Here is a 22441-nt window from a genome sequence, read left to right as displayed (position 1 = left end):
TGCTATAGCAACACTCTTTAAAGAAATGCCCAGACGAGGAAGTAAGAGCGTCCTCGTTTATTTTATTCTTTCATGTTTCCTGTGAGAGCTAAAGCATTAGCCTTCCATTAAAGCCACATGCACCACCGTGTAAACGGGTCAGCTAAAATGCCCCCTCTTCCTCAGCACTAGCAGCTACCTGAGGGAAGCAGGTGAGAGCGTAGAGTGCAGGAGGGGGAGAAAAAAAAACCTGAGCGTGGACTTTTGGCCTACAGAGCGGTCATTAAGTATTTAGACAGCTAGAACTGAGCAGTCCAGGAGAGGCCTATAAAAGATGTAGAGAGCACAGAACAGTCTCTGAGCTCATTAATCCAGCTGATCAGTTTACCTCTACCGCTGCTCGCACAGAAGCAGGATCACGTTCCCGAATCAGGTGCGGACGACCTGGACAGAGTCCCAACATTTACGCAGAGATCACATTTCTACCTAGTTCTTTTGCAGATTTGCTGCTTCACCCGCCTTCCTACTGTATGGCTCTCAATTCCTTAATCCCTGCTCATTAAAAGAAAAGAAAAAAAAGGAAAGATAAACAAGGTCTTGGTATATAATAGAAACTATAAATCAGATTATACCACAGGGCTGCTGAAGTCTTGAAACTAATTGGTGTTGATTAATTTTCTATAATGGCAGCTCAGACAATAGTGCAGACACGTTGTGACTGTAATACAAATCACAAGCTTATATTAATCCCCTTCCTTCAAATACATTATTGTTTCTATAGTAACAGCAAGACTTGCATGGCAGACATCTAAGCCTAACAATGCACTTGTTGAGAAAATCGTGCTGCCATATCCATATATGCTGTGAGAAGACATTTACTTAGTAATTATGTAAGAGATCTGAAGTGTTAATCTTTTGTAACCGTCAGAGGTGGGAAAGTATTCAGGATGGAGGACATTGTGCTTTCTTTTTGTTATGTTTTTGACTTCCAGTAAGAGGTACTGGGCAGGAAATGACTGTTTAGAGCTCCAAGCAAGTTGCAAGAGGTAACTTTTGGATGTTCCACAATGTAATGTATAAGTATGAATGGATAAAAAGGGATAATAATAAACAAAATATTCAGGTTGTGCTGTTATAGTCCTTACTTAAAGCTCCTACAACATTTAGCAAGGTAAAAACACTAAATGATGACTACTATACAGAGAGAGAAAAATAATAATAATTAAAGTATATACAGACCGTGTAAGCAGAAACGGAATTTCTCAACTTTATAATAAATAAACACAGGCACGAGTGAAAAAAGGTCTTGGTATATAATAAAAGCTATGCTATGTCAGTCATGCAGTGATTAGGTCATGCAGAATAACATCATTTAACTATAAATGGCAGAAAGTCACTAAAATGCTATTGTAACCAAAACAATTTCCACCTTAGTGATACTTTCTTAGTAATGTTCTTATATTTCCCCCCTCTATAATACATTTCATATCTAATAACACTGCAATTTTGTTCGTTAGAACTGCAGGTAATGGCGTGGAGGTGGTTTATCTTGAAACACTCACACACTTGCACCTCAAGGATCAATAGGCTGCAAAACAAGACACACAGAGGGCCAGCGCCAGCATAACTCAAGGTGCCTATTGATTACAGAAGCTACTCACACTTAAGCATTTCATTTATTTCTTTCCATAACCATTACAGAACATGATGTCGTCCATACTGTTTACACTGAACAACGGTGAAAAACGCTGACCTCTTTCCACCTCACTGAAAATGATGTTTGAGAAACTGGGTTGGCTTCACAGCTAATAGCCACTATCTCGGTCAGACCCATGAGCATTATCTAAATGAGGCTCTATAGTGGTTCAGGGGTCTATGCCCAGCATTCAGACTCATTCAGCTAATCTATTTTAATCTATCTCTCCCATCCTCACCAATCCATCCGTTCCCAGTGGACCAACCACGGCATGACTCACCTCTCAAATCAATTAAAGAGCCGCACACAGAGCACCTCTCTTACTCCTGATTGAATGGAACTGAATTGAGGATGTCTACATTAGCCCTGATTGCTCTCAGGTACCATCTTGGAAGGTTCTGGAGAGTACGCTTCTTCTGATTAGTACTCCTCAAAAGACGTAACCCTCAAAACACAGAGACCAAGGATGCAGGGGACAAGCAGTCTGAGTGATGGTCATCATTCATTTAGTTCCTGTTTGTTCAGGAAGAGATAAGAGGAGAGAAGTGCACATAAGCAGATTGAAACAACACAATGCAGGCAAATCAGCTTGGCTTTTTAAACACTGCTTTGATTCTTAACAAACAGCCGTAACTCACAGGTTATCATCCCCTTGCACTTGTGCACAGATAAACCAGGAAAACTTTCATTAACTATAAAAAAAAAAAGCTTGTGGTCCAGCTGCAGTGAGAAGTAAATGCATGAGACAGCAAATTTCTTGGAGTTGCATTTAGCCTTCCTGATCCCGGAGCTTCAAGTGTGACTGAGATGGGTGAGAGAGACGCGTTTGAGGTTCTGGGTTCTCTCTCGACTCTTTATTGAATCAGTTAATCCTGACCAGTGCTGCATTCCAATCAGAAGGCAGTTCCAAGATAAAGAGCATTTTTTCTGGACAGCATTTGTGCAAAATAAAAAAGCCTTCCCATTCAGAACCACTGAGGTGCCTTATTTAAGCCAGGTTAAAGAGGTAGGATTACACGTATCCTTCACGGAGTAAGCAATTTCATAACGCTGTTCACTGGACTAGAAAAAATGTTGCTTCAACCTCGGAGCCTGCTTACAAATATAAGTGAAATACTGTCTCGTTGCTTTAAAATAAAAATCACATGGTTAAGATTTGAGATTTAACATCTACTCTACATAGTTCTGAAAGCGAAAAATACATTCCACTGAATTATACCCAGCATCCTTCTACAGTTATAACCTAATCAACCTATGGAGAAACTTCCAAAAATTCTAGCATTGGGATATGAGGCCTGATTATCAGTATCATCACTTGGGGTAAAAATCTCTTGTGGTATTTAAACATGAACATCAGCAATCATATCATCACTGATTAATTCAACTGATGGCTAACCATCTCTATTATTAATATCTTTGTTTTATCTTTTAAGGCTTTGTTCACGATTATCTGTACAGAGTTTGTAAGTGCTCTTATCTGTTTTGATGATGATGATGATGATGATGTGATGGTGCAGGAACACAATAGACATTTTGTCAGTCCATATCTGATTACAGACTGAACTGATTAGGCTGATTATATCTGTTTCGCCATGACACATAGCTAACCAACAACACGACTTTCACTGTGTAAAGAAAACGCACTTAGCTAGGTGTAACTATTGAAAGGCAACTTCTCCATTATGTGTTGGAACAATACAGTAACGTATTTCAGTGAAGAATTTCTTAGCGGTTTCCATCCAAGCGAACTAGCAGACGTTTTTCAGTGGTTAAATTTGGCTGGCTAATATAATAAAACCTCACAGCAGTAGCTGTGAAAAAGGAAAACAGCGGTCAGTGGTTCAGAACTGATCTTGTACGTAAGCTGAAAAATGATCTAGCAATAAGATCTATATACAAGTTAAACAAAGCTCAGGGTTCATTCGGGCAATATTCTCTTAAACTGGAAGATGTTTCATGCATTCATTTCGCTTCATGCAACCAACAAAAAAAAAAAAAACAGATTGGAAGAAAATAAGAAATGATTATAAGAGAAATAAGAGACAAGAATTATGTGAGCTGAAATATAATTGCTGACTCCTGATACATGCAGTAGGGTGGTTCCTGCAATAAGCAGCGGTGAGCTGAGAGTTGGGCGGGAACATGTTGAGGAGAATGAGGTCCTGGTGAGTGCCTAGTGATTGCTGGAGCTGCCTGTAAGTCTCATTAATACAGGCTGTGCTGTGCAGACCGGCTCTGCTGGTAATTGATGTCTCTGCATAAGGCTTTAAACCCTGCCTGCCTCTGAGCTTAACTCTGCACCTCTGATGCACTTCAATGCACACAAAGGCTCTGTGTGTGAGTGTGTGTATGTGTGTGTGTGTGTGTGTGTGTGTGAGAGAGAGAGAGAGAGAGAGAGAGACTGAAAGTGAACAAGCTAAAGAAAAAGAATGAAGAATGTGTGAGAATGAGTGTGTGTGTGTGTGCCTGCGCGCTTAAAACGACACACTGAACATTACATGCACGCTCAACTTCCACTGAACCGAACACTGCATGCACTAAAATCATTATCTGAGTTTAGCAGTTATTAAACAGTTGTGTAAACAGCATACTAAAATATTTAGGAAATTCGTTATTCAGCACATGCGTATTGTTTCTCTCTCTCACGCCCACTGACTTGCAGTAAGGGCTTTTAACCTGGTCTAGGGTTTAAGTGGATCTATAGGTTGAAATGGACTTGCTTAAAACTAAACACAGGTATATGTAAAATGGCCACCGTGTGTATCCTGCACTCATTTAGAGCACTGACAAACTAGCTATGCCTGAAATCATATATTAATGTAATATTCTAGACAATTATTTCTCAGGTTTTCTTGTAACACTTAGGGCTACCTCTTATGCAGCCTACAAACATCAGACCTCTGGATTTTTCTAGATTTGTAAATAATATTGAAAGTAAAGTCAGAGAGTCTGTTTAACATTCCTGTGCATAAAATGATTAAGTGTCTCTCAGTTCAACTCGAATATCTGCTATTCTGGCTCCTAATGCACCGTCCAGTGGGTGCATGTTTAATCGTCCAGATGTGCGTGAAGATACACAGACGAGCGAATCACAGGAAACTTTAATCAGACCAGACTTTATTCACCACTGCGGCTGCTACAAAGCAACTTTATTTTTTCCAAAACTCCAAAATAAATATTCAACACCAACATGTTTGCTGTTACAAACTGCAGGAAGGTTAGATTTTATATCCTATCCTGCAACATGTATTGGGATGTACTGGTGAGCTAAATCTGCTGACCAGATGAACCTGATTTGTGTTCACTGAAGCCTGCTATATTTAATGGAGTTGTAGTGAATGTCACCGGAAAGAGCTTGATATCATCTGAGAGCTTCATACTTTACTCTGCAGGAATAAAAACACCATGTAAGATCTGCTTTTTGCATCACATTATTGTCAAATTCTCTTTCTTATTTTCTCACTGGCTCTTCACACCTGAACGGTGATTTCAGATGATGAACCTGGTATTCAAATAGCCACACACTCACTAAATCATGCCGTCGGGCAGCTCAGAGGCATGTGCGCGTTTTGTGTGCTGTTTCTGCCTGTGTGTATTTACACAGCGCAATAAGTCTGAGAAGATCTCGGCACAGTCTGTAGCAGCAGCATGAGTAGAGCCTGAGAGTGATCCCTCTGTCTTTCTGCGCTGCAGAGGAATTACAGCTCCCATCTGGAACCAGGGCATGCGCCAGGCAGCAACAAGCCAGATCAGACCAAACGAGGACAAATACTTTATAAAATCAGAACAAAAGGAGCTGATACAATAATGAGTTGAGCAAGACAAGTGAATGAGAGAGACAGATCATACAGAGTAAGAAATTGAGGTGAGGATGAGAAAGAGAGATGCGTGTCCTTAGCTCTGATTAGATTGGGGAACACATTCTGTGTGTGTGTGTGTGTGTGTGTGTTGACAAGCCTGCGGGTACAGAAGAAAGTTTTGATTATCCCTCTTCTGCTGCTCAGCCTGTGATCTACAGGAGCAGGAACTATCAGTCCTTCTCTGATGCACTTATTCTCTTCTCTTCTGTCATGAATTTTTCTTTCTTTTGCACATTTTAGTTTCACCTGTATGCATATTTGATTCAAAGACTTGCTGTGAATGTTCAGATGCAGTTTGAAACTACACATACATACATATAGCTTATCTGCATGTAGGTAGAAATTCTGTCACTTTTCAGTCACGGTAAAAACTGCAGCTTTATCTATTCATTCATGTTGACATCTTCTCTTAATTGCTTTCTTTTTTAAACCAAACTGAGAGTCTATAATGTCTCCTGTAATCATATGTAGGGTTTGGCATATACCCTTTAAACAGCTACTAAGGAATGGTAAAATATGGTCACTCCTGAGTGGGATTAAACTCCTGCAATAATGAAAATATCTATATTATAAAAGCTTTTATTACAAAGTAAAGAATGTCTTAATAAGTGTGAAATACAACAAATTTGTGTTATCAGTTAGCGTCCTAAACAACCTTGGGATCAATCATTGATCTGGCTTGATAAAAAGAAGGCATTTATTGCAGAGATACACTATATTGAATTTTTTTATTGCTTCAGCATACCAAGACATACCAAGGGATGAGTTAGAGCGAAGACTGTGAGCCAGGCCTTCTCGTCCAACATCAGTGCCTGACCTCACAAATGCGCTTCTAGAGGAATGGTCAAATACTCCCATAAACACACTCCTAAACATTGTAGAAAGCCTTCTCAGAAGAGTTGAAGCTGTTATAGCTGCAAAGGGCGAGCCAACTCCATATTACATTCATGTGCATGTAAAAGCAGACGTCCCAGTTTTGGCCTGGCTCACAGTTGCCTCTCTAATTCATCCCAAACATGTTCTATCGGGTTGAGGTCTGGACTCTGTGAAGGTCAGTCAGGTTCCTCCACACCAAACTCACTCATCCATGTCTTTACAGACCTTGTTTTATGAACTGGTGTGCAGTCATGTTGGAACAGGAAGGGGTCATCCCTAAACTGTTCCCACAAAGTTGGGAGCATGAAATTGTCCAAAATGTCTCGGTACACTGAAGCATTAAGAGTTCCTTTCACTGGAACTAAGGGGCCAGGGCCAACCCCTGAAAAACAACACCTGAATTCAATGATTTGGTGGGGTGTCCCAAAACCTTTGGCAATAGAGTGTATCATGTTTACAAGGTGAATCATTGTGTATGTGTTTTTTCCACATTCTGTACTTTTACTGTATTTTTTGTTACATGCTGGTCTCATGGTCCCTATGCCATTTGAAATTTATTACTGGAATTTATATGTTCGTTATTTTCTTTATTCTGCAGTAATTACATTTCTCTGTAATTTGACTAAATACCATGTCCCTGTCTGACCTACACACTCTGCTTTTGGCAGGCCTTCTGAGTACTTTATATTCTCACCTATGCCACTTGACATTTCCACCACATTGCCATTTTAATGGCAATGAGATGCAGAGGTCAGTGTGCCAAGTATATGTGTTATGCTATATCCTGCATATTCAATACAGATCAGAAAAAAAAGGATACAAGAAGAGCAACTTGAGAAAATCAAACTGTGCACAGATGAATAATTTAGAGAATTAATAAAGCATACAAGATGAAAAGAAGGAATATTTATCAAGGTCACTTTGAGGATTTGGTCACATCTCAGAAACATGGTCACAATTTTCTTTCTTTGACAGGACAAATTCAGCTGTGTGGAAGGAAAAAAATAATAATGACCTTTTAATCAATATCCAACTGTGGATAAAAGCTTAAACAGCATGCAATCTATGAATGATCATTCACCATCAAGACCTGTCTCCATTATGAATGCAATTGGGAAACACACACACACACACACACAGGTAGAAGCATGAAGCCATGATTGAGGCCGCAGGTTACAAACAATCATGAAAGCTAATCACATGCTGCCACACTGTTGCTCAATATGCATCATAACCAATTTTCTCAGTGTGAGATGCACACACTGATCACACACACCAGAGTGACCTACAAACTCCAGCTCATGTCTGATCACAAACATACACTATATTGCCAAAAGTATTCGCTCACCTGCCTTGACTCGCATATGAACTTAAGTGACATCCCATTCCTAATCCATAGGGTTCAATATGACGTCGGTCCACCCTTTGCAGCTATAACAGCTTCAACTCTTCTGGGAAGGCTGTCCACAAGGTTTAGGAGTGTGTTTATGGGAATTTTTGATCATTCTTCCAGAAGCGCATTTGTGAGGTCACACACTGATGTTGGACGAGAAGGCCTGGCTCTCAGTCTCCGCTCTAATTCATCCCAAAGGTGTTCTATCGGGTTGAGGTCAGGACTCTGTGCAGGCCAGTCAAGTTCATCCACACCAGACTCTGTCATCCATGTCTTTATGGACCTTGCTTTGTGCACTGGTGCACAGTCATGTTGGAAGAGGAAGGGGCCAGCTCCAAACTGTTCCCACAAAGTTGGGAGCATGGAATTGTCCAAAATGTCTTGGTATGCTGAAGCATTCAGAGTTCCTTTCACTGGAACTAAGGGGCCAAGCCCAGCTCCTGAAAAACAACCCCACACCATAATCCCCCCTCCACCAAACATTACACTTGGCACAATGCAGTCAGACAAGTACCGTTCTCCTGGCAACCGCCAAACCCAGACTCGTCCATCAGATTGCCAGATGGAGAAGCGCGATTCGTCACTCCAGAGAACTGCTCTAGAGTCCAGTGGCGGCGTGCTTTACACCACTGCATCCGACGCTTTGCATTGCACTTGGTGATGTATGGCTTGGATGCAGCTGCTCGGCCATGGAAACCCATTCCATGAAGCTCTCTGCGCACTGTTCTTGAGCTAATCTGAAGGCCACATGAAGTTTGGAGGTCTGTAGCGATTGACTCTGCAGAAAGTTGGCGACCTCTTCGCACTATGCGCCTCAGCATCCGCTGACCCCGCTCCGTCAGTTTACGTGGCCTACCACTTCGTGGCTGAGTTGCTGTCGTTCCCAAACACTTCCACGTTCTTATAATACAGCTGACAGTTGACTGTGGAATATTTAGGAGCGAGGAAATTTCACGACTGGATTTGTTGCACAGGTGGCATCCTATCACAGTTCCACGCTGGAATTCACTGAGCTCCTGAGAGCGACCCATTCTTTCACAAATGTTTGTAAAAACAGTCTGCATGCCTAGGTGCTTGATTTTATACACCTGTGGCCATGGAAGTGATTGGAACACCTGATTCTGTTTATTTGGATGGGTGAGCGAATACTTTTGGCAATATAGTGTATACACATTAATGCTAAAGTCGGTGCATCTTCTTACACTCAATACCTGAAAAGTGAGCTTGGTCAACTTGATCTCACAGAATCATATGTTTTTTTATGTATTATCTGGGGCTCTATCTCTCAGGAGAAGGACGTGTCAAGGACCAATAAAAGCTGTCGCGAGTCAGATGTGAACATTCGGTATCCTCTGACTGAAATGTTCCTGATTCTATTCGTCCATTGCTATTCTATGATCTTCCTGTAACATTGAGGATCTTTCTCTGTTAATATGATGATTGCTGTAACTGCTCTGTAGGAGAGAGGATTCAGAGCAAAATCACACTGTAATTCCCTACACTTCCATTCGGACCACCACCTGAGGCGCTTAACCTATACTGTAAACCTCAGCGTATGCTGTAGCTGCTTTCATCTTGCACCCTGCTACATCAGTGCTGGATTCTCGCAGGGGTTGGTCTGCTTGTCTGATATTGTACATCTCTTGCTTTGTTTGATCCAGCATCGAGCACTTGTTTGTGTACTGCTGTTAGGGGTGCCATGCCACAAATTGGTCTTCCTTCTTGGAAGGTGGGGTTTTTTTTATCATAAAATCTCCTCTGCTGTCAGTATTTATCACACAGATATTATAAATGATGGGGGTAACTGTGAGGGTTGGGAAGAAGCAGCACTATGAAAAAAACAGCAGTTAGCCAAAAACAGACAGCTGTTTCATTTAGTTGTGGGCAGCAATGCCAAGTTCTTCTGTGCCTTGTGCCAGTCATGTATGATATAGTTGTGGTAGCAGAGTTATCAGTAAAACATGTTTACTAGCCAAAGTGTGTTAAAGTCATAGCTGAGGCTACTGTAGTTTGATTGAGTCCAGCAGAGTCACTGGTATTTCAATCATCCACAATGCCTAACCATGGCACCACAACAACCCTGGCTATTTGAAGTCCTGCCTTTTTCCAGCCACTGGTTAGATTTTCCTATGATGGTTGGGCAGCCCTTCTATGGTACCCTTCTCTGTTTCCACATTTTCTATCTATGTGATGGATTCTGTTAGCAGATCCCCCGGGGTTGTGATTGCATGAACAGTTGAGGCAACACTATTTATTTCTGAGTTTGGACGAAGAAGACGATGCTTTATAAGAAGTTTCTGTTTCTTGATATCGGCAGCTTCCAATTCCCCTTCTGATGAACTGCCTTCTGGATAACTCCACATTGCTAAGCCATATGTGTTGAAGACTTTGATTTTATTCATTCTCTGGAGGTGCTAAGATATTGCTATCTATATTGCCTTCAGGTTTCCCATATGATTAGAGCATCCTCGGGTATGTTTATCTGCCCATCTCTTATAAATCCATGTGTCAGTTCAAGTGACTCAGCCCTGATCACATTCCTCGTTGTATTATCAGCCCACAACACATCAATCCAAATGACCTCACTCTATCTGTAGCTGTGGGTTCTAGTCAGGTAAGTAAAGCCAGTCAGTCACTTTCTGTACCACAAAGACGCAGGGACCCTGGAGCCTATCCAAGGGGACTCAAAGAGCAAAGGAGAAGAGGGAGGGCATGGTGCACAGGGTGCCAACCCATCACAGCCCATCTGACACACACACACACACACTCTCTCTCTCTCTCTTACACACCCATTTACACACAAAATGCTTTTGGACTGGGAGAAAACCAGAGTACATGCAAAAATTAAACCAAGGTTCCCCATGGTAAGTAAATATCAATGAAATATTGAAAAATTATATTGATAATTGATAATGAAAAATTTTCATATAGAATGGTACAAAGATTTAATCTATATCTCAAAAAGGTACTGAATGATGATGTACACCGATCAGCCATAACATTATGACCACTGACAGGTGACGTGAATAACACTGATGATCTCCTCATCATGGCACCTGTTAGTGGGTGGGATATATTAGGCAGCAGGTGAACATTTTGTCCTCAAAGTTGATGTGTTAGAAGCAGGACAAATGGACAAGCGTAAGGATTTGAGCGAGTTTGACAAGGGTCAGACTGAGCATCTCCAATTGAGATAAGGCCCAAATTGGAATCCAAAACTGCAGCTCTTGTGGTGGTGTTCCTAGGCTGCAGTGGTCAGTATCTATCAAAAGTGGTCCAAGGAAGGAACCCTGGTGAACCGGCGACAGGGTCACGGGCAGCCAAGGCTCATTGATGCACGTGGGGAGTGAAGTCTGGCCCGTGTGATCCGATCCAACAGATGAGCTACTGTTGCTCAAACTGCTGAAGAAGTTAATGCTGGTTCTGACAGAAAGGTGTCAGAATACACAGTGCATGACGGGTGAGGACAGCAAAATGGGGACCAACACAATATTAGACCGGTGGTCATAATGTTATGCCTGATCCATGTAAAAAGCTGCCTCAGAGGCAGTGATTTTCCTTAGCTAACTTCAAGAAAAGAGCTATCACCTAAAGGGACATGGGCTCACAGATCCACCTGACTAGGTTCTACAACCAGGATATATAGACAAACGTACAAATTTTGTAATTCAGCAAAACCGACACAAAGAAATAGGAATAATTCTACACCTTAATGCGTTATTTTTTTTCCACAGTCTTCATAAAATAGGTGTGAGAAAGGCATTTACCATATTCGACATTCAGTGTGGAGAAAAAATTGCAGGGAAATGTCAAGCCTGTAAAAACTAAATGAAAAAGGAAGTGCTTATGACAGATCAAAAGCCTAACCAAGCTGATCAGGGGGAGTGGGGTAAAAGTTGGCACTTAAGCCCAAGGAAATTAAGCTAATTAAGTACATTGCCTTTGCATTTGCCTAGGGTTACTACTGGCAGCTGAGCCAGGTGTTTGGCTCTACTGCCGCACAAGAGGAAGTGCCTCCTCGCGGCTCAGAGAAAGGCTCACATTGAGATCTATTCACTCATGATCAAAATTTATTTTGCAGCTTCACTCTGGCTCTGCTAGAAAGGGTGATAGCTCTACGCCGGGCAATAGCGGTGATGAGACACATTTACGCTACTCTTCAGTGATACTGACAAAAGCGTATGGATTCATCAGCTCATGACAGATCCCTACTTGTACGTGCAAGCAGACGAGATGAGGAAATATGAAAAAGTAATGGAATATGTGCTCCGTGAGAGTGCAATTCACCTCAGGATGGCCATTACCCAGCATGCAATAAACCAGTGCTACATACACAGTGGAGTGGAGATTACATGATTACATGAAGAAGAAAACAGTTTCAAATGCTTATATTGCCCTCATCGATCAAAAGCGAACGATCAGTGAAATCTGGGGGAAATTTCTAGAGGATCTGCAACTCTCAAGGTGTTCTACAAAATAAAAGTCTGTCAGTTATGACACTGTACATCACTGACGTATTAACACAGTGAGAGAGCTCACAGGCACAACAGTTAAAAGTGAGTAAATGTAAAATTGAGGATAAAAGACCACACTATGTATTTTTATGTGTTGTACAGTCATTATGCATACACAAGCTTACGCTTGTCCATTTTTCCTGCTTCTAACACATCAACTTTGAGGACAAAATATTCACTTGCTGCCTAATATATCCCAGGTGCCATGATGAAGAGATCATCAGTCTTATTTGCTGCACCTCTCAGTGCTCATAATGTTATGGCTCATGGTGTATACTCAATTTGAGCTAAAAGTGAGGCTGATGGTATTTAACCTTGGAATATGTAAACTTTTAGACCCATCTGTACGCTCAGATCATTGGATATAAATCATTTCAGCCTATTAAATTTCTATAGTCAACTCAACCAGTGTTTTATCATACACACTGTTTAACACTGACCGGTCCACTGACATGCACAAGCTGTTTTGTGGTTATTCCCTCTAGAGCTTTATTCCCTGCTAGAATTTTCCAGTTAGCAATGCTGGCACCTTGGAATACATTTCAACCTCTGGCTTTTTTCTTTTTCATGGCACAAACATATTAATAAATAAATAAAATGTTTGACTGGATGTCTGGTTCTTGTTACGGTTGATATGAACTAGCACACACACACACACACACACACACACATTTTACACACTCCTTTATCCGCCACATCACGACACAAGCCCAGCACACATCTAAGCTCTGGAGTTTCAGTGACAGCCTGTATAACAGACCAAAGATTCAAACCTACAACCTTCCAGTCGCAATCTAAGGATCTGAACTATTAAGACAGCGCTGCCCTACACAGAAATCACAGTGTTCTCTGGAGGAGTCCAGTGCTTTTCTACCACAGCCATCGATGGCACAGATCAATACAACACTCCCAATGATGTGTGTGAACGCTGAGGGGATAAACAAAACTTTAGAGCTCTGTACGCTGCATGACTCAATCCTGCCTCTCAGATTAATCCCGCAACAAATTCTCTGCAACAAATACACTCTGGATACCGAACTAAACAACACAATTCTGACCTATAAGTTGAGAATTAAGATGTAGCATAGTTTACATTGGCTAGTTAGCACTACTGATTAGTGTAAGTTCTTAACCTCAGAGTGGACATCTGATCTCACAGTCTGCATGAATAAACTTGAAAACATTCATAAATTTATCTGCTAGCCTATTGGGCATGTTTTGTTCACCATAATGTGAGAAAGTGTGGAGCGCTAGTTAAGCGGATTATAGCCACAAACACTCTTTATGGTCTAATCACATCGTGTCTGTTTCCTCTAGTGTACGTCCGTAAGCTATCGTTTGTCTTTTGTGCTGTCGTGTTACACATACAGTACAACATTTTATTTCTGTCTGTCTCGTATCTTAATTTTATTTTATTTTTCCTGAGGCTGTTGTGTTAGCGAGACACTTTTTGGAAGATTTTCGCTCAGGTTTGTCCTTCTTCACAAATGCATGTTTCTTATTCAGAAAAGCTATCTGTCATTCATGAATCGAATTAATCCGACTACGAAAAGCTAAAAGCTGCTCCGATAACAAATCAACCCAAGTCAATCTACAGTTCATACCGAACGTCCAATCAAACTAAAACAATTCTTTAAGATTCCTTTATGCCGTGGTACCAAGAAGTCAATCTCCAGTTTTTTGACATTCCATCATCATATTAAAAAAAATACACAGATGTTGCTTTAGCTTTGAAATGCCATTTCATTCAGAAGCAGCTGTCAGATGTGTGTGTGTGTGGGGGGGGTGATTGGGAAGTCGGGCATCTCTCAGCTGTCTTGGAAAACCCGCAATTTCCGTTTGTCTGGACGGACAGATAGACTGTCAGAAGAGTGGCGTTATCAAGACAAGCGTTCATCAGGGGGCTTTCAGATGTCAGGTGAATAGGTACTGGGAACATTTTTATCTCTCTTACTTCATCATTATTATCCTATTTTTCCACATGCAGTAGTAGTGTTTACACCACCTGTGCTTTAATCTATAGTGTTGGAGGATTTATACTGTATGGCAAGGAATACTTTCAGAGAAATGAAAAAAAGAAAAGGCTGGAAAAGCTCATCTGTCAAACAAATTTCTGCGCTAGATGTCGGCATATTACAGGAAGTGGATCCTTTAATAACAACTCTTCAGTCAAACAGTCGGCCTTTATTATTGCTGGAGGCTGTGCATAAAAATTGAACCACCTGAAAATTAAAACTGAACTCTTTGTTAGTTCATGTCCTAGACAGATTCATCTGTACACGTCACTTACACTGAAATGCAGACATTTTTTCTGCTTCTGAACAATCTCTGAAACATCTCTTTCATGATGCCACAAAAATATACTGTAGCAAGGACTCGCTTCATGTCATGCCACAGCTCAGCCTTGTACCTGGGTTGCTTGAGATGCTGGTGACAGTGACCACACGCATCAGCTTTAGCGTTCAATACCACGAAAAAATGAATACGGCTTCCCTTCTGATATTAAACGTTAAATCTTTATCCTCCATTTGCACCTCCTGCGTTAGAAGGTTTCCGTCTGTGTGGGTGCTGGTGGTATTGTGGGAAGCGAGCAGTCGTCCATAATTGACTGCAAGGCTAGCATTTTGGAAGGGCCACTTTTTACAAGCCAAAACAAAACACGATGGATACTAATACTGTCTCAAATTTTGAAAAAAATTGAGAATGACATATACAGGCATGTCTTTATATTAGAGGGATGCCTAAATTGTACAATCGTACCATTTCTTATATGTAAATGAAGAGACAGAAAACGTTTCTTCTCTTCTGGTGTGTTCATATATATAGTATACTTTCCTGAGGTTCCTGCAAAAAAGTGTAAGCTTCCTCTCTAAAATTGGTCAAATTTCAGAGATCAGAAACATACAATGTAGTTTCCTCTCTTCTTATGACAGGTAATCCCCTTAGAGAGCCAAAATGGAACAAGTGAGAGAGAGAGAGAGAGAGAGAGAGAGAGAGAGAGAGAGAGAGAGAGTAACGGTGTTCATATATTATTTCATCCATCCCACACGTGTACTTTCGTGCCTGCCTTGTGTCTGGCGCTCACTGTCTCACACACACCTGCTGTTCCAATCTATCTAATCCACCGGATCACACTGAAACACTGATGTCTCTCTTCCCAGCACTGTCACAGCTCTGTATATTGCCCTCCTCATCACTGTAGTCTGCTGTAGACTTTATACACTTCCACAACCTCGACACATCTGCAGAAAGTACATGCCTTTTATAACACACACACACACTTCATTCAGATTACTTCTTATGACTGCTTAATGAAAATGAGAAACAGCTTCTAACATTATAATAGCTTTGTTAAGGCATGTTATGGAGTGTTACAATATGCACACATAGCATTTCTACATGGATTACTAGTCATGCCGTAAATCTAATATAGTATATTTTCGTGATAAAATAAAAAATATCAATAAATAAATACATGACTCAATCATTCAATCAGTGTTTGTTCGGCGGCACCGCAAAGATCTTTTTCTACTTTTCGTTTCCTCTCTTTTATTTCGACTGCACTGCATTTCTCAGTTTGCCTGACGTATGACCCCTGCCTGTTCTTGACCACACGTTTGCTTTCTAGTGGACAGACATTTGTACATCCACTAAGTGTACATCCACCTGCCTCTGCCCTGTAAAATAAGCCGAGTGTCCAGTGTCAGACAAAAATATAACCCGCATACCTCACCCCATACCATTGTTTACAGCTTCTGATTTTCTGCCATACTTAGTGGGAGAGATCCCTGGATTCCAAAGTTTATTAAGAGTTCTTGATCCACAATATTAAATCTCTATTTGCCCCCATTTTAGCCATATGTTAATACACTTCATAATGAAACACAAACTGACCAAAGCAAGTTCTGACCTTTCTTGATACTTTTTCTCTTAATATGTTGAAAATCAAGAGAAAAAAAGTTCTAGCCACCAGCAAAAAGTTGCTTATTTTCCTTTAACTCTCTAAAACCACAGTGATGTATCACAAATGAAAAGTTTTAATGTATTATAGATTGACATGAACGTTATTTGGATCACCTGAACACCTCCTCAGCAGATTAGCAGCAGTTTTGACTAACATTCATGTCATGCACAACAGTCTCTACTTTTAGAAAGTATTAAAAAGTAGTCCTATGGACAGAACCACCTTGTTTATGAGAGAGGTCAATGGAGAATGCCAAGTCTGATTTGAGCTGAAAGACAGGAACTCAGATAATCCCTCTACTTGTGTTGAGCAGAAAAGCCTCTCAGAACATGCCAAACCTTGAGATGAATGGACTACAAGAGAAGACCACACTGGGTTCCACGTCTGTCAGCCAGGAACAGAAAGCTGAGACTGCAGTGGACACAGGGACACCAAATTTATATAGCTGAAGACTGGAAAAATGTCGTCTGATTTAATGAATCTTGATTTCTGCTGAGGCACACATATGATAGGGTCAGAATTTGACACCAACAGCATCGATCCATGGGTCCCAACTTTTCTTGTGTCAACAGTTCTCTTTGGTGGATGTGGTGGAATGGCATGGGGAATGTTTTCTTGGCACACTTTGGGGCATTAATACCAATCAATCCTCACTTCAATGCCACAGACTGTGTTCTTGACACTTCATGGCTACAATTTTCCATGATCTAATGGCTACTACAAAGCAGACACTGTCACAAACTGGTTTCATGAACATGACAGTGAGTTCATTGTTCTTCACTGATCTTCCTTGTCACTGGATCCAAGTCCAGTAGAACACCTTTGGGATGTGGTAGAACGTGAGATTCACAGCATGAAAGTGCACCTGAAAGTCATGTCCACATGGACCAGAACCTCAAAGGAATGTGAGCATCCATGCCATGAAGATGTTTGAGAGCAAAAGTTTGCCCATAATCAGTATTACAACATTCCTAGTGTTCTTAATAAGGTGCTCATTGAATGTATTCTGTCCTACCACTTTTCTTTTAGACAAAAGAAATTTATATATTTTGATATATTGTTTATATATGCAAATTATTTATTGTTTATATACGTATTATATATGCGAATTATTTGCACTGCGAAAATGCACTTCTGGTTAGATGCTAACTGTATTTCGTTGCCTTGTACCCACATGTGCAGTGACAATAAAGTTGAATCTAATCTAATCTAATCTAATCTAATCTAATCTAATCTAATCTAATCTAATCTAATCTAATCTAATCTAATCTAATCTAATCTAATCTAATCTAATCTAATCTAAAATGCCTTACTGTGAAACCTGACCTAAACCCTCCATCTTGAAGACTTTCACATGACTTCACATCATCGTACAAAGTGCTGACACTGAAGACTCCTTCCAAAAATTGCTAATAAATTCTCCTTACAGAAAGGCTCTACCATATCAACAATTATACATTCGTCTTTATTAAATAATAGCGTGCTCAGTATGTTATTATGTGAGTGTACACCATACAAGTCTTGTATGACAGCTTTCTTTTCTGTCAATTAATCGACACGTCCTGAGCAGTCTGATTTGAGAATTGTGGTATGAATGCAAAATAATGACATTTCTGTCTCAGTGCTTTATCAAAAATGTACTGTATAGTGTTGCTACAGCTACAGTATTATGAATACGGATCATATCATGAAACTGGGGTACCGTTCCACTCCCCCAATCCTGGAATCTCTAAAGTAAATAACAGTGAGGCGAAAAACAATAATAGTCTCCTGTCTTCATAATAAGAACAGTACCAAGCCTGCCTTACTAACTGACTCTGTATGTATGTGTCATAGCAGAGAGCTGCAAGCATGAAATTGCTTTCTCACAGCCACAGCTCAGATAGGCTGTGTTTGCTGTGTCTGGAGTCGTGTCGTTTTTCATGGTTCAGGCGAAGTGTGTCAGAGCTGAACCGGGGTTGTTGGCTGTAGCGTGACCCGAAGATGAAAATGAACCTCTCTTTCCTTCTCTGCATCTAACGGTTTGTAATTTAGCAAGATTGACGCAAACAAAATCCACAGATGTACTGCGGCTATTATTGCAAGCGTCTCAAGCTACTATCATTCGATAATCAGACTCAGTCGTACCGCTAATCCCTACAGCCACTCATTAGAGCCCACTTAGTCATGAACTAAAGGCCTGACTCATTTGTTCTAGTAATCAGGATTAAACTTTATGTAAACAAATAGACCAGTTCAGTTATTAAACATCACGGTACAGTCTTTCTGGAAGCTACAAGTGAAGTAAAGAATTACGGTATGCACTCTGAAAAGTGTGGGAATAACGCACAAAGGGGTTGAAGGACACAGAGACAAATAGAGCAAAGGGCAGAGACATGGGCAAACACAGAGGAAAGTCTTTTCACAATCCATAGCTCAGCTTAAATTTCAACCCAAGTGCTGCGAAATGGTCATTTCCTAGCCGAAGTGTAATATCTGTAGCAGGTCATATTCGTGAAACTAGAGCCACCATTTACTGAAATGAAACCACTGGAACCTTAGTGTCTTCGTTCTTCCACAAGAATTTAAAGAGAAAACAGTAAAAGGGGAGAAGAGTTTTTCTTAATGATGAATGCAGTGATCATGTATGTCACATCTGAATGCCTGATGAAAATCTGATGACCTGAAAGCTGGCCTGGGTGATATGACAAAATAATATCTACATCCAGACAAATTATATCACGAGACAATTAACAATTTAATGCTTTTTTTCACTGGTTAAAAATTACAAACTGGAAGGAAGTAGCTGATGTGTTAACATTTTGTACACTTTATGCATCCTTTATTATTATTATGATTATGATTATTATTATTTATTGAAATGGTTAAATGAGCAGGCAACTCCTCCAGGCCTGTTTGTTATGAGATCATGCTTATGAGAGAGATGATTGCTGTAAGACAGATGTTACATAAGTGTTTGGAAATACCCATGATTACTGTCTAAAGTGCTGAATGCAATTATTCTGCTAATCAAGAAGCCAAATAACCGAGGAAGTCATCTAGTGCAATGCACTGTGTCCAATTATTTACCTATCCCACATCAACACTGACAGATCGCATTAACAAACCAAGCTAAAAATTAAAGGCTGTGTGTGTGTGTGTGTGTGTGTGGCAATATATGTTTCTGTGTTTTAGACACAACTGCAATCTCAACACTCTTGGATTCATAAACATGCTGCATCAGGCTCATTGAGATTCAGACCGCATTACTTAAACAACGAGAGACGTCTCGTGAAAACGACCCGGTAAAGCAGCAGCCACGCTGCAAATGAAACGTAGGCTCTGTTGAAAATTTTCAGAAAGAAGCACAGAGACGTTGTAGATATGCTCATTATTGTGAATAGTATTTAGTATCCGATCTGTTTTAATGGAAAGAACAAGCATCATCTGTTTTAGACGGTTTACAAATCAAACAGTGGCGACTACACTGGTACTGAATCATCCCAGAAGAAGAAAACACACTGGATCTAATGTTCAAAAACAGCTACTGATAAAACATGTTGATATCAGACTCACAGGACTCACAGGCACTGCATCCTGTCTGGTTTGTAAAGTCAGTTTAAGACTTTTCACTCAAGCTTTCAGCAATATTGCATCACTGTCCAGAACTCAGATACAGTAGCTGACATCACACGATCAGAAAGAAGGACTATACTGAAATATATTGTCACAAAGATTCTTTCTTCTCATATCCCAGCCTTTGAGGTTGAGGTCAGAACGCAGGGTCAGCCATGATACAGCACCTCTGGAGCAGAGAGGGTTAAGGGCCCAACAGTGGCAACTGGGCAGTGCTGGGGCTTAAACCCCCCAAAAAACAACCAATAGTCATTTAAATATTTCTCATTAGTACACATAACGTGGAGAATTATGTTGAAATGGAGCAAAAAAAAAATTTTCAGAACAAGTGTAGTAAACAGCTGGAAACTGGAAACCTGCCTTCTGGTCCAGAAGGTTTGCTTCAAGTATTTTGGACTGAACTCTTATCAGTCATTTTATAGACGTCCTTATAAAACCATTTTGATGAGAGTTTGCATATTTATAAAGTTGTGAATGAAAGTGTTGCCTGAAAGCAGTCCTTACTAATAGCAAATCTATTTGAACCACCATACATTTTGGGGGCGGAGCTTTTTAAATGCATGGAAAGGTGGATGGGCTCATTAAGTTAAAATCCTACCAAATGCACCCTTAAATCTGTAATGTTTGAATGTGATGTAAACATATCACACACACACACACACGTTTTAAGCAAGGCTCAAGTGAAATTAAATCAACTAATTATTAAGAATATGCAATCAAATGAATTCCTTCCATTAGAATCAAAAAGTTGCTTGATGGGGAAAATCCAATAAAAATAAAAGAACAGGTTCTTGTCATGTCATATGGTCATTCAGACTATTTCAGTCAGAGAACCTTGCAAATACATGGGTCTTTATATAAATGCGTCGCCTTTTTATCGTAATGTGATCCATTTTCACGAATGTAAATGTTTTTTTTAAGCAGCTTCTTCTGGTGTTAAGCTGGTCACTGTTTGATAGCGTAACGTGATTAATGTGGGAAAATCCCATTATTTCGAGCTGCATTTTGCACTTACATATTAACAGCAAAGCAAATATTTAACAGCTCCCAGGTTAACCCTATCAGAAAATGAGATTAGCAAAGGCATGAGAAAATACGGTTGAGAAAATGTTCCGCTTCAGAAGCCCAGAGCTAATTAATCCTAACCAATAGATGGTCTGTAATCATAGAGATTTGTTTGAGTTTACCTGTTGGCAGTTAACAGAGACTTAACGTTCGTGTCGATGCGGAGATCTTTAGCTGTGTTGTGATGTTTGTTACAGTCTTAAAGCCCTCATGGTGTGGCAGTGACATTTAAGCCAGGCAGTTTGTGCCATGCGTCCTGCACTCTCCTTAATTGAAACAGATGGAGAGTCTGGGGCATGGCCTCAGGGCCCAAATGCACATTCATGACTCACACACACACACACACACATACATTTGAAATACACACATATGACTGCTGCTATCGCGAAGCCTAATGCCAAATGCTTCAAACTGGATGGGGAAAAAAAGAGGATCAGAATTCTGCTAATAAGCAAAAGTGTGTCCTTAACCAAGTGGGACTTCATTTTCAGAGCTTTCATATCAAAACAGAGTCTGAGCAAAGATTAAAGAGTAAGGCCAAGAGTGACAGTAACAAAAAAAAATCTGTTTTAAATCCATTCAAGTAAAAGTGAAGAGAGACAACAAGGCGAATTCCAAGAAGCAACACTAATGCTGTAGTCACAGGAAAAAACCTCTTGATAGGCTGAATTTGCGATTTGGAGACTCAAACAGCGCCACGATATCAATCGATCAAATGTTGTTTCTACCAGACATGCAGTGACAGAGTATACATGCAATGACACAATTAAATGAGAGCAGATATGGAGTATTACCTTGTTTACGTGCAGAAAGCAGATGGCATTTCCAAATATCAGTCTGTCTGAGCTTAAAAGAAATGAAATTCCAAAAGTGGATCTAGAGGCCAATCCTGCCCCCAAACACCAGGTTAAAAATTACTTAAATTCAAACAGCATAGCTCCCATAGCCTGTCTGGAGCAGACAGATATGCAGGAGTGTGTTTGTATGCATGTGTGTGTGTGTGTGTCAGAGAGAGAGAGAGAGAGAGAGAGAGAATGAGCCATTCACCTGTTGAGGAGCCAATCTGATAAAGTAAAGACTGTCCAGTTGTCTCCACTGATCTGGGAACAGATGTGTGTGACAGGAGCCCACAGTGAGAGTTGTGTTTTGTGCTGCTCTCAGATCGGGCCATCAGGGCACACCAGGCTTCCACTGCCCTCTGTGTGTGACGCTGATAGGAGCCGGAGTAAGAGGATCAGCTTTCGGCTAGGCCAGAAAACAATACCTGCTCATTCAGAGCCTAAAAGTGTGTGTGTGTGTGTGTGTGTTTGGGAGGCCATGCAGGCTTGGTGCCACTTGGCTCTTATCTCATGACAGCCTCCCTCTTTAACTTTTCATATATAGATGGACAATTCTGAACACACACAGCCTCCAGGCTGTTTTGCCTTGGCTCGAAAGGTGGCTGAATTTGGAAGCAGGTGACCGTAAGGATATTATTCA

The 22441-nt window shown here is 40.6% G+C and overlaps 1 protein-coding gene across 9 annotated transcripts in view; it reads right to left on the bottom strand.

Annotated features, from left to right (window-relative positions):
• Window positions 1-21960, bottom strand: part of shank3a (SH3 and multiple ankyrin repeat domains 3a) — a 253618-nt gene extending 231658 nt beyond the window's left edge. For 5 of the 9 annotated variants that reach the window (XR_009204503.1, XM_058388450.1, XM_058388454.1 and 2 more), the window contains exon 1: window positions 21757-21960. The gene's annotated coding sequence lies outside the window, so the exon portion shown is untranslated. Of the gene's footprint in view, window positions 1-1955; window positions 2189-21756 lie in introns of all 9 variants that reach the window. The other 4 variants (XM_058388449.1, XM_058388447.1, XM_058388451.1 and 1 more) reach the window with 2 other exon arrangements.
• Between the last annotated feature and the right edge of the window lie 481 nt (window positions 21961-22441).

This window comes from Hemibagrus wyckioides, linkage group LG04 (genome assembly GCF_019097595.1).
Source record: "Hemibagrus wyckioides isolate EC202008001 linkage group LG04, SWU_Hwy_1.0, whole genome shotgun sequence".
NCBI classification, from domain to species: Eukaryota; Metazoa; Chordata; class Actinopteri; order Siluriformes; family Bagridae; genus Hemibagrus; species Hemibagrus wyckioides.
This window is presented reverse-complemented; position numbering and strand designations above follow the sequence as displayed.